At 31.3% G+C, this 12,348-nt stretch overlaps 1 protein-coding gene across 1 annotated transcript in view; it reads left to right on the top strand.

Annotated features, from left to right (window-relative positions):
• Window positions 1–1,380: 1,380 nt before the first annotated feature.
• The window catches only part of LOC140431542 (kin of IRRE-like protein 2), a 1,293,538-nt gene continuing 1,282,570 nt past the window's right edge, over window positions 1,381–12,348 (top strand). The window contains exon 1 of the mRNA XM_072519445.1: window positions 1,381–1,476. The gene's annotated coding sequence lies outside the window, so the exon portion shown is untranslated. The remainder of the gene's footprint in view (window positions 1,477–12,348) is intronic.

The raw sequence follows: 12,348 nt of genomic DNA, 5'->3' as shown, positions 1-12,348 counted from the left end.
GGGCATGTTAACATCTACCTACCTTCTGTTCATTTTCTTTTGCTGAATCCAGACGTGACTGTCTCAAGTTTTCAAATATTTTAGCCGTGTGATAGTTCATTTTTACACACAAAACTGAGAAATGTCTAGTATAAACAATACAGCGAATGTAAACTAAATCCAAAATCCACACCGCCACAAACACGTAAGTGTCACTTTCGCGATACGTACGACGTAGTTTAACTTAATCACTACTCTGCCACAAACACGAAGTGGTACATACACGATGCACGCATTGCAAATGATCAATACAGACTGACTTTCGTGAAAGTGCGCATTTCATTCCCACCATCTCCTAGTCTTCAATTACATTCGTGGTTGCGGTGGAGTGTAGGAATGAATGGGACATTATTAGTGGTGTACTTAGGTGAAAAATGAAAATTTTGCACATTCGTGGGTGTGACATTGCACCGACGATATGTACTACAGACAGACGCAGTTACAATATACACATAAAGGGCGATTAGATTTTATTACAAGGTAACCATGAGTTAGTTTGATGTGCCCTATACGCACACCAACGAGTTTAGCGTATAGCTGACGGTGAATACTTGTTTCACACCATGAATTTGTTGTTAGATTAATAGTATGTAGAAACGATTAAAACTGCTGCCATGCATTTTCCCATACACTTAATACTTTTTGTTTAACGCAAAACTTAAAATCGGAGACCGACTCTGTATTCACTAATACCGACGACGTACTTTGTATTGCTTTACCTGCATATTGATCAGCTTTTTCGTTGCCTTGCCAATGAGTATGAGATGGGATCCAGATGAAACTAACTTGCTGTTTTGTTTCGTTTGGACTTCATCTAACACTGAACTAAATACCTTATTTCAATAGATAAAAAAAGCATTTTCAGAAAATATACAAAAAATATATATAACTTAATTCTCTTTACCAATGCTTCTAAAATTAACACTGGTGTTGGCTATGTAGTCACCACTAAACATGAAATTGTAAGATCATCTCGGTTATCCGTAACATGCAGAATTTACACAGGTGAACCATGTAGTATTCTGTTGGCTTTTAATGCATGTCTTATCAATTTAAACATATCATTGCTATGTGTACAGATTTTCTTACATCTAACCGTTTATTCAATATAATTTTCACTGATCACCCATTAGTTTAAAACATTTATGATACCTACCAAAATCTCTCTGTTGACGATGTAACAGTCTCTCTCATGAGTTACTGGTAGTAAAACAGCAGATCATTTTGCCAAAGAAGCTATTTTTTACCGTCTTATTATTTGTATATTTGTCTTATATTGTAATTTTATTTATTATTACCTTTGTTACAGCTTCACTGGGTGTTCAACGGTTTGAACAACAACCAACATACACCGAAGTAAACCCAGGACAAGATGCTCTTATTGTCTGCAAAGTTTTTAACAAACGTGGTTCCTGTTCGTGGCAGAAAGATAATAAGGTAAGGGAACTTTAAGAAAAGCAGGATTCAACTGTTTTCGAGTAAAAATACATACCATAAAATCAAAATGAAAATAAACTCAATATTCGGATTAACAATGTAAACTAGAATGTATAATAGTATTATACAATAAGAAATCTATATCAACTCTTACGAAAATTAACATGAGAAAATGCTAAGGTGTAATCTGGTCATGCTTTGCTTGCATTGTGGTGGGTATTGGGTGGACAACGGTCCGTCTGATCGTGACGTGTGAGGCCTCGTTGTAAAGGGAACCGCTAAACAGGTAAATATTGGAAGGTTGAAGGATTAGAGGATGATTAAAAAATGTAGCAGTTACGCAGTAACATTAAAGGTTGTTTTATACAGTTAGCATACAAGGCGTTATAAAGGGCCTAACAGGGTCAAATAAGGTCTAATACATGGATTTCTTAAGCAACTTTAGGTATGTTGTATCCAAAAGGCTTAACATGCAGGAACATGCGAGGTATCAGGTGTTTTGTAGGCATAGAAGTTTTTGTCTAATATTTGTGCGTGAATTTGAATTTTGTCTGAAGAACTATATTTGTTAACAATTAGAATAATTCTCGTATAACATACAAAACATATAACTATAGGCGATGAGAGAGAATAATTTCAAGAATATATCTATCTAGACCAAATTCTGAAACTTGACAAAGAGAACCAAATACGGAAATCACTAGAAGAGCAAAACTGGCATGAAAACGATTTGGGAAACTCAGTTGGATACCTAAGAATTGTCAAATATATTAATACTTAAAGAGACAAGTATTTAACCAGTGTATCCTTCCTATCATGACACATGGATGTCAAACCTGGACCCTAACCAATCGAAAAAGAAATGTTAGATATACGACTGCCAGATAAAAAAAGAACGACTGGGTAAGACCAAAACCGAAAGTTAAGAATATTACAACAAAAATTGCCAAACTCAAATGAACTCAAATGCAGGTCATACTGCTGGACAAAAAGACTAACTTTGGAACACCACAATATAACACAAAAGACCAAGGCGGAAGACCACAGATGAGATAAGTGGATGACATAAAAAGGCTAGTTGGAACAAATGTTAAGTATGTTGCTCAAGATAAAGATCGACGAAAGGAGTTGAAAGAAGCCTAGGTCCAAAAATATTAAAAGAAAGAATATTACAAAATAAACAGACAAAAAGGGACAGAGAAAAAATACGAAATGGAGGCAAGTACAGTAAGTTACGAAAGCAAAAAGATGCGAAATAGAAATGAAAGTGGGAGAGATGAAAAAAATATAGTTAAATAAAAAACTGAAAGTTCTAACAAAAGAAAACAAACGGCTTAGACAAAACATAGAAAGAAGTAGATCAAAAGATAAAAGAAAAACTTGTGTGTCTTTTCTGCTTCATATTTAGTTCATTAAGATATGCAATCATTTCGACTGCAATATCCTTTTTCACTGGTAATTTATTATTATTTATTTCTCGACTTTTTTCTTGTTTACTAATCTCTGGTTGTAGCTTAGAATATATATTTATTTGAATTTTTAAGTTTTAAAGAATCTGTTGTGCTGGTGGTTATTTTTATTGATGGCGATCTAAGTAATACTGTTGTGTTATTGCTATTATTTAATTTATGTCATTTGGTTCTTCTATTTTTTCTACTTCTCCTTTTCTTGGTTTTTTCTTTTTTCTCTTGTTAATAATTCTATTTATCTCAGCATATTCGATTGCCAGTATTTTGTTTTGGTAAAAATATGTCCTTTATTCTTCGATTAATGTTCTTGTTTCTTGTGAGATACATAATTGATTTTTCTATCCTTTTGGTGCTACTTCTCTCCCGATTTTCAGTAATGGTATGAGTAAGGAATGTTAAAATATTATTAATTTTCAATTTCTTTAGTTACGAGTTTAGTCTTATCTGGCATTATGTTTTTATAGCATCTTGTAATATATTTTATGTTTTGTTAAACTATATAAACTACCAGACAAGACGATGGCAATTAAATTTGAAAATTACGTGGATAACTACAGATCACGCTGAAGAGAACTGTGACTTAGAACAAGCATGGCAGAAACTGAAAGAAGCACTACTAAATGGTGGTAAACAAGAAAGCGAAATAACAAGAAAAATAAGTAAGAAGTGTGCAAACTGGTTAAACAATAAAATAAAAGCAGAAGTAAAGACCAAGAAGGTCGCTTGAAATAATTATCTAAGAAGCGAAATCACAGACAACTACCAAAAATACAAACAGCAGAGAACAAAAGTCAAAGAAATGGTACTAGCAGCAGAAATGAAAGTTTAACAAGAATTTGGAAACAAGATGAAAGAAGATATTACATTAACTAAAAGTTATATTTCAAAACCATGAAGAATCTAAGAACCAAAAAGTCTCCACAAACACCAAAGAAGATAAAAAACAACAAAGGACACCTACTGCATGACAATGGTAACATCTTATATAGGTGAAAGCAATATTTCAAGAATTTACTGAATACAAAAAATACTGTAGACCGCAATCAAGAAGAACCAAAAGAGGTAGAAAAAGATGACCAAAATCCAGGCGAAATACCTATGGCAAAAATAAAAGAACTTAAACAAAAAATTTAGGAAAGTAAAGCGGCTGGATATGATAAAATTATAGCGAAAATGCTACAAAACATGGCCCACAAGGGCATTTAATTGATAACAAAAGTTTGCAATAAGGCATGAAGTACGAGCAAAATGCTAAGAGATTGGAAAGTAGAGGTATTCTACCCATCTTTAAAAAAGGAGATAGGCTGAAATGTAGTAAGTACAAAGATATAACACTACTGAAAATACCATCCAAAGTGTAAATGGAACAATCACAAATTGGATTTAGAAAAGGCAGAAGCATACAAGACCACATATTTACTATCAAAAAATTAATACAAAATGCACAGAATTCAAACATAGAGTTAGAGCTTTTATTGGCTTAGTAAAAGCATTTGACAGTACTCCAAGAAAGGTGGTAGATATGCTTAAAAATGAAAAAAATAAATACCAAACATAGGGACGCCATTATCAGTGTAAACAGACATACAACGAACAGGGTAAGAATTGATAATATGAAATCCTAAGAGTTTACAGTTTACAGTCTTCTTCTTCTTCTTCTTCTTCGGCTTTTCCCATTATAAGTTCGCCGTTTTTGTCCTCCACAGCACTCTATTCTCCCAGTCACCTTCTATGAGGTCTCTATCTATCATAGCATTTCCGACGTATGTTTTCCATCTTGTAGCAGGTCTTCCTCTTCGTCTTCTTCCCGGCGGGTCCCAGTTTAATATTCTTTTTAGCCACCTATGCTCTGGCATTCTTTGTACATGCCCGTACCACTGCAGGGCTCTTTTTTCCAACTTTTTTGTAATTGAGCATTTAACTTCCATTCTGTTCCATATTTCCTCCGTACTTATCTTATCCGCTCTTGTGATTTGTAGACATCTTCTCATAAAGTCCAGTTCAACTGTTCTTATTTTATTTTGTATTGTTGTTGTCATTGGCCATACTTCCGCTCCATATAGGGTAATATTCATCACTATGCTTTGAAAGATCCTCTTTTTGTTTTCCTTGGTTAGAGTGTTGTTCCATATCACTCCATGAAGTGCTCTTGTGGCTTGTTTTCCCCGTGCTATTTTCATGTCTATATCTTTCATACAAGTACCATCTCGACTAATCATTGACCCTAAATACGTAAAAGCCTTACAACTCTTAATAGTCTCTTCTTCTAAACTTAAGTTCAAATCTGCAACCTCGGGTCCAATACATAAGTATTCGGTCTTGCAGATATTTATTTTAAGTCCCCAAAGTTCATATTCTTCCTTTAATTTCCTTATCATATATTTCATATCTTCCCTGTCTTTACAGAGACAGTTTACAGTCTTGGACTTTATAATTAAAAAAACAAGAACAGAAACACTGAAATTATATGCTGGACATAGAAATCTAGAAGCGGTGTAGATCTTAGAGCGCGCATACGCAGACGATCATGTGATATTTGGAATAAACGAAAAAGCACTTTCAAAATTTACAAGTATGGAACCCTGAACTAATAAACCCTCATTTGTGCCGTGTTTGTGCCGATTTTAACTTTTGGTAGTAAAAGTTGGACTCTTACTGATAGATTGAGATCGAAAATGCAGAGCATAGAAATAAAATTTCTTAGAAAAATAATGGGCATAACCGGATTTTACAGGGTTAGAAATAAGGTTAGTAGGCAGTTAGAAAACATCTTAAGGTACAACAAATTATTAAAAAAATTAAAGAGGCTCAACTAAGTTGGTATGGACACATGATTAGAATGAATCAAGAAAGAACAGTTACACAAGTATGGGAAGCGAGAAGACAAATTAAAAAAGCAAGTGACTTCAATCCTAGAGACAAGAGGAATTACCAAAGAACAAGCAAGAAACCAAGTAAAGGATAAGAAGAAATGGAGAAAAAATTCTTTTTCTCTATCTTTTCGTAGATCGTAAATCAAAATATAAAATACGGAAATAAACTTTAATAAGGAACAATCATTAATAAAAGCGTGCAAATACTAGCATTTGCAGATGATGTTGACATAATCGCAAGATCAAGAAGAGAAATGATAGAGGCATACAACCAAATAGAACGAGCTGCACAAAATAGTGGTCTTAAAATCAATCAGACCAAAACAAAATATATGCAGGTAAGAAAAAACGCAGAAATAAGGCAGCTACAAAATATAACAATAGGAGAATACAACATAGAGGAGGTAAAAAACTTTATATACTTGGGATCCCTAATCACGTCTGATAATAACGTTACTGAGGAAGTGAAGAGGCGAATATTTATTGCAAATAAATGTTACCATGGCTTAATTAGACACCTAAGATCAAATAACGTCGCAAGAAAGACAAAATGCCAAATATATAAAACCCTAATAAGACCGGTACTCACATATGGCTCAGAAACCTGGACACTTACTAAAAGAGAGGAAACGTTGTTAGCCACCTTCGAAAGAAAAATCTTGCGACACATATACATATAAGGGCACAAAAGAAAACGGAATATGGCGAAGACGATACAACTCTGAACTATACAAAATATACCAGGATCCGGATATTATAACATTCATCAAAATAGGACGGCTGCGTTGGATAGGACATGTAGAAAGAATGGAAGAAGGCGAAATACCAAACAAAATATTCAAACAGATGCCAGTAGGAAAAAGAACAAGAGGAAGACCGAAACTGAGATACTTAGAACAAATAGAAAATGATATAACAACCTTAAAAATAAAAAACTGGAGAAAAAAAGCACGAAACAGATCGGAATGGAGAAGAATCCTAGAACAGGCCAAGACCCAAAAAGGGTTGTCGAGCCAGTGATGATGATGATGAAACTTTAATATTTTTGTAGTTATTTGTAACTAAAATTGATTTTTTTGTGATTTATTTCTAAAAGGTGATTTAAGGGATTTAACATTTTTTAAGTCACTATAGATGAACTACTCTTCACATTTTTATCTAAATGAGGAGTTTGTTTTCTTTTTATATTTGAAAAGTAATTAAAGATAAAAATATTCTGCTTATTTAAATTATAGATATTTTTTAAATTTAATTCAAAACGTAATCCGTATTCAACGTAAAACAAAAAGTAAAATGTAAAATGACTTTTTTATATGAACGAAAGTAGACGATCAATCACAAGAAAATTTCAGGTCATTAGTTACGTTTTGTCAATTACACACGTTTTTGACATACGTTGCGAAAAAGCATTATTCTTAAAATCTGCTTTTCATGAGGGTTCAATTAAGCTTTAATATCAAAGCCTTTAACACTTTAATCGATGCTGCAGTGGCCTAAAATGGTGATCCGAAATCAATAGATTGTGTTTAAAAAATGAAAAAGAGCCTCGTTAGACAACAAAGACAAAAGCAAATATAAATAAGGTTTTTAGACAAGTTTATGTCTTTTCATAAATAAGTAATATACTGGATTTAAGTAGTTTTTAAAATTTTACAAATGTTTAAATATTTTCATCATTTGTAGTCAGCTACTTATTTCGTAAATTCTTTAAAGTTTTAAACTTTTTTTTTTAAATCTGTGTCCAACGCTTTTGTTCTAATTTGCTGTCAAAATTTCCTACTGACATTATTACCAGTTTATAGGGTGGCCGGGCAAACACCAAACAGGCATTATCGGAAACTACGATAACATTTTTGAAAAACCCAGCGACAGGAAAATTTTTTATTAATGTGGGAAACATTTTTCCGGTATTTTCTATTATTATACTTTTACCCCTTAGCCATAGTGAGAAGCAATTAACATTTTTAATGTTGATGGGGGTCAAATAAGATATATCTAAAAGCACTTGCAATTATCTTTACATTTGTATTTAAAGTTTTTAATTTGGTTTAGTATTTTTTTTTTCGTTTTATTGGAAAAAAATTGTAATTAATATTTTTACCTAGTTTTTAGTAACTAGTATCTCTTCGACGTCCATACAGTAATAAAGGTTTGCTCGAAATGTTGTTTTACATTCCGTAACATTTCTCTTCTTGCATTTAGCTTAAACTTTGTTCGATGCAATGAGTTCCCCCGAAGTTATTGGTACTTTTAAATGCTGTTAACATTACCTTTTCCACGGCTTCCATTTACCATTCATGGATTTGCCATTGCTAAAATAAAGACCATGTATAAAGACCGGTTTTCCATTAAATTCTGATAACTTTATTACTAGTGGACCAAGTAAGCAAATATATCTTGTAACGACAAGACTACCAAAGAGAATTGAAATACTGTTTTAAAATAACACATCAATCAACTATGGGAGCTTATCGTCTATGCTTAGCCTAGCTCAGTCTCTTAAGTGTGAATACATCTTGTCTTAAATTATGAATTAAACAATGAAAATTCAGTTGGTAACAAATAAAACAATAAATTAACTAATCATATTTATTTACCATAAAACAAAAAAAACAATGATATTTTGCACAAGCAAACCCTGCCTATTACTTTACAATAAACAAATTTAAAATTGATACTTATCTCATGTGGTTGACAGGGTAATTTGTTAATGGCTCCTGATGGTGGTTGGATGGATTATCCACTAAATGAGCAAATTGATGGAACGCGTTGTAGTTTTAATTTTCATTGATATAAATTTCATCTCCGTAGACATCGTTCCGTCTTCCTATACTATAACCAATAAATTATTCCATAAACTAGAATATAATACAGGGTGTATTAGCGAGACATCAAATGGGGTTAACTTATTTGCCAATTATTTAACAAAATCACAATAATTAAACGAATAGCAGATGGCAAGGATAAAGTGAAATGGAACTATTATTAAAATTAGTTAAGTTTTGTAAGATTCCTACATGCACAAAATCGAATGAATTCCAAAAACAGAGCTACATAAAAACCACGCAACTTTCGGATTTAAAAAAGACATTTCTTTGGTGTCCTTTGTTCTGAAAAAAAAAAAATAAAATAGTGTTAGTAGCTTCTTCACTTCATCATGATACATAATTTGACCACAAATCAAATAAACCTGAGATGATAGACTTTTATAATTACACAAAAGGTGGCGTAGATATGGTTGACGAAATGTCTGCGTTATATAATGTGTCTCGTAATAGTAAGCGATGGCCTCTAACATTTTTTTTTTTTCACTGCTTAATAATGCAGAATAAATAGTTATGTTATTTATCAACATAACAAGCCAACTGAAAAACTAAAACGCAGATTTTTTTTAAAAGAACGTGGTTTGGCACTAATTAAACCATATATTGAAAATCAACAATCAAAGAATACCATCAGACATAAGAGCGAAACTAAAAAGAAAGGATAGCGGAGAGAACTCTTAAGGACCCCCAAACAAGAAACAACGAACAACTTCCAGATGTGGAGTGTGTCCCCGTGGAAAGGACAGAAAGTGCCAAAAAAAATGTGTGAAATGTGCCATTTTTCTTTGTCTTGAACATTGTGTATATTTTTGTTTTAAATGTGCAAATAATTGTTAATTGTGCTATTTAAACAAAAGTTCATAGTTACTTTTTATAAAATTTGTGTTTTTTTTTATTCCATATCTCTAATTAAAATTTTGGTAACAAAAATTGTGGTGGTGGTTTAAATATAAACTAAATTTTAGTATATTTTTTAAATCGTTGAATTTTTAACGGAAATTTTTTTAATGATTTAACGATTAAAAATGATTTAACTTTAAAAAAACGGGTGTGGCAGTCCAGTGGGACTACCGGTAGAAGTAATACTTCTATACACGCGTTCGCCGTTAAAAATTTATATAGAAGTCAATCTGCACAATCATTACATATGTAATGCTATAGGTAAGAGAGAAAAGAAAGAGAAAAAGAAGTAGTTATATAGGTATATGGTGCATCGTTTGCTGTATATAAACATTTGACCTGTAATAGGAGTATAGTAAATGAAGGATTGTATCAATATTTTAATGAAAATATATATTTTTATAAATGTATAAAAGGAGTTAAACGCAAAAAAAAATTTTATACATACTCTGCAGTAAAATTCATTGTTTATTTTGTTATTAATATAAAAATTACAATACAATAAATACACTGCAACATAATTCAATATAATAATACAATATAAATTAAAATGTAATATTCATAAGTATTTAAAACTGCTAATATACATAAAACTTACTTTACGAAGATAAAAATAAAAAACCAACAACTCGGATTATGTTGTAAATTTTCATTTTATTTTAAAATTTATGTTTTTTTGCGTATATTACATATATATTTAATAAGATTAACGTGAGGTTTTTAAATATTGCAAAAAAAAAAGAAAATTCATAATTGGGATTCGAACTCACAACCACCAGCGTATGAACCAAACACGTAAAGGATTTACCAATTAGACATGACACTAACGGGTTTCAAAATTAACAGTTTTCTGTAAAACAGTGATTATTTTGAAATACAAAAGCCTAAAATAATTATAAACATTTAATTTTAAATAATACAATACATATCACATAAATAATAATATTAATACATATTATATAATATTATATATATACAATATTATATATATATATATATATATATATATATATATATATATATATATATATATATAATATTAAATATATACAAAAGCAACATTTTTATTCTCGAGAGAGAAAGAGAGGAAAAACATATCTTCTGTCTCTCTCTTACTCATTATCTTACATATGTAATGGTTTCACAGATTCACTCTCATGCAAATTTCCAACGCCGACCGTGCGTATAGAAGTATAACTTCAAAAATATTATATAATAATATAACCATTATTTAAAATCTTAAGGTTGCATGTAAAAATAAAATATTTTATCAATTTTATAAATAAAAAAAATGGGGTGACAATTACCCCAACACACAGCTCCTGTCATAAAATTTCACCACACAGTCGCCGCGTTAAATTGAATCTGTAAATTTAATTATAATATATTCTCTACCTCTAATAAAATTATTATTTACTATTAAGCTAGGTTTAAATAAATCTTAAACTTCGACAATAGAAATAGGTCATAGTAAACTTTACTTTTTTATTTATACGTATAGGATTAACTGTAGTTGCTTACTTCAATCAAGTAAATTAATTTCGAAATAGAGAACACGCTTAAAGCAAGCTTAGCGATTAATCAGATTAGGATATAACTTAAACGGTAAATCCTACCAGCGGATATTTTGCCAACGTACAGGACGTTGTAAAATTCGTGATAAAACAATCTATATTTTATTAAACACTTCATAATTTTATCTCAAATAAAAATACTTTTGTGTCGAATTCTACAGAAAATATCCACTTTTTTATTATTTATTATTGGTCCCACACTCTTGGGACCAATTATTTTTGATCTTTAAAACTTATAAGAGAGCAGAAAGAGAAAAAGAAGTAGTTATATAGGTATATGGCGCATCGTTTGCTGTATATAAACATTTGACCTGTAATAGGAGTATAGTAAATGAAGGATTGTATCAATATTTTAATGAAAATATATATTTTTATATATGTATAAAAGGAGTTAAATGCAAAAAAAAAAATTATACATACTCTGCAGTAAAATTCATTGTTTATTTTGTTATTAATATAAAAATTACAATACAATAAATACACTGCAACATAATTCAATAAATGATGGAATTATGTCTTGTTTGTAAAATTTAAAAAATTAAATTACCGAATTAATACTGATTTGGGAGTGTAAAAATGCTGCGAATTAAAATAATTGTAGAATCTCTTCAAAAGCACCTACAAACCTTTTTAAAAACAAAAATAAAAGTCTTGCACGATTTTTATATATTTTTTGTGTAAGAGTCTTGTGATGTGACTAAAATGAAAGAAAAAAATATTTTCACCACCTGGAACGAGAGCATTTTTTTTAATGAGGTGGTAAGAATCGAAACCGACTAGGGAAGGTGTCCCTAGTACTGTTGGATTTAACCAGAAAGGCCACCATGTGCACTTAGCTCTCTTGATTAGCTTATTTATCTCTTGTTTGGCGCGTTTGTGCTCATCCTTTGTCTGCTGTGTCCTATTCCTCTGTGCGGTTAGCCTGATTCTAAGGCATTCTGTCTGTTTTTGTTGGATTTCATCATTCCACCAGCATGGTACGGTATATGCGACATGTTTACTCTTACTGCTCAGGTTGTGTGCTTTTATGATTGAGTTCCTAAGGGTGGGAAAGTCGGTAGTTTCATTTTGTAAGTTTGTTATTTGTTCAGCAAATCTTGCTTTGTTGAATTCGAGTCTCTTTCTGCCGTTCTTAGTTGTGACCTTTATGCCAATTTCTAATACGATGTATTTATGTAGAGTGAAGATGCTCTCGTCTAGAACATCCCAATTTGTGATTTTCTTGGCAAAG

Source organism: Diabrotica undecimpunctata, chromosome 1, assembly GCF_040954645.1.
Source record: "Diabrotica undecimpunctata isolate CICGRU chromosome 1, icDiaUnde3, whole genome shotgun sequence".
Lineage (NCBI taxonomy): Eukaryota > Metazoa > Arthropoda > Insecta > Coleoptera > Chrysomelidae > Diabrotica > Diabrotica undecimpunctata.
Note: the sequence above shows the minus strand (reverse complement) of the source record. Positions and strands in the feature narration are given on the sequence as shown.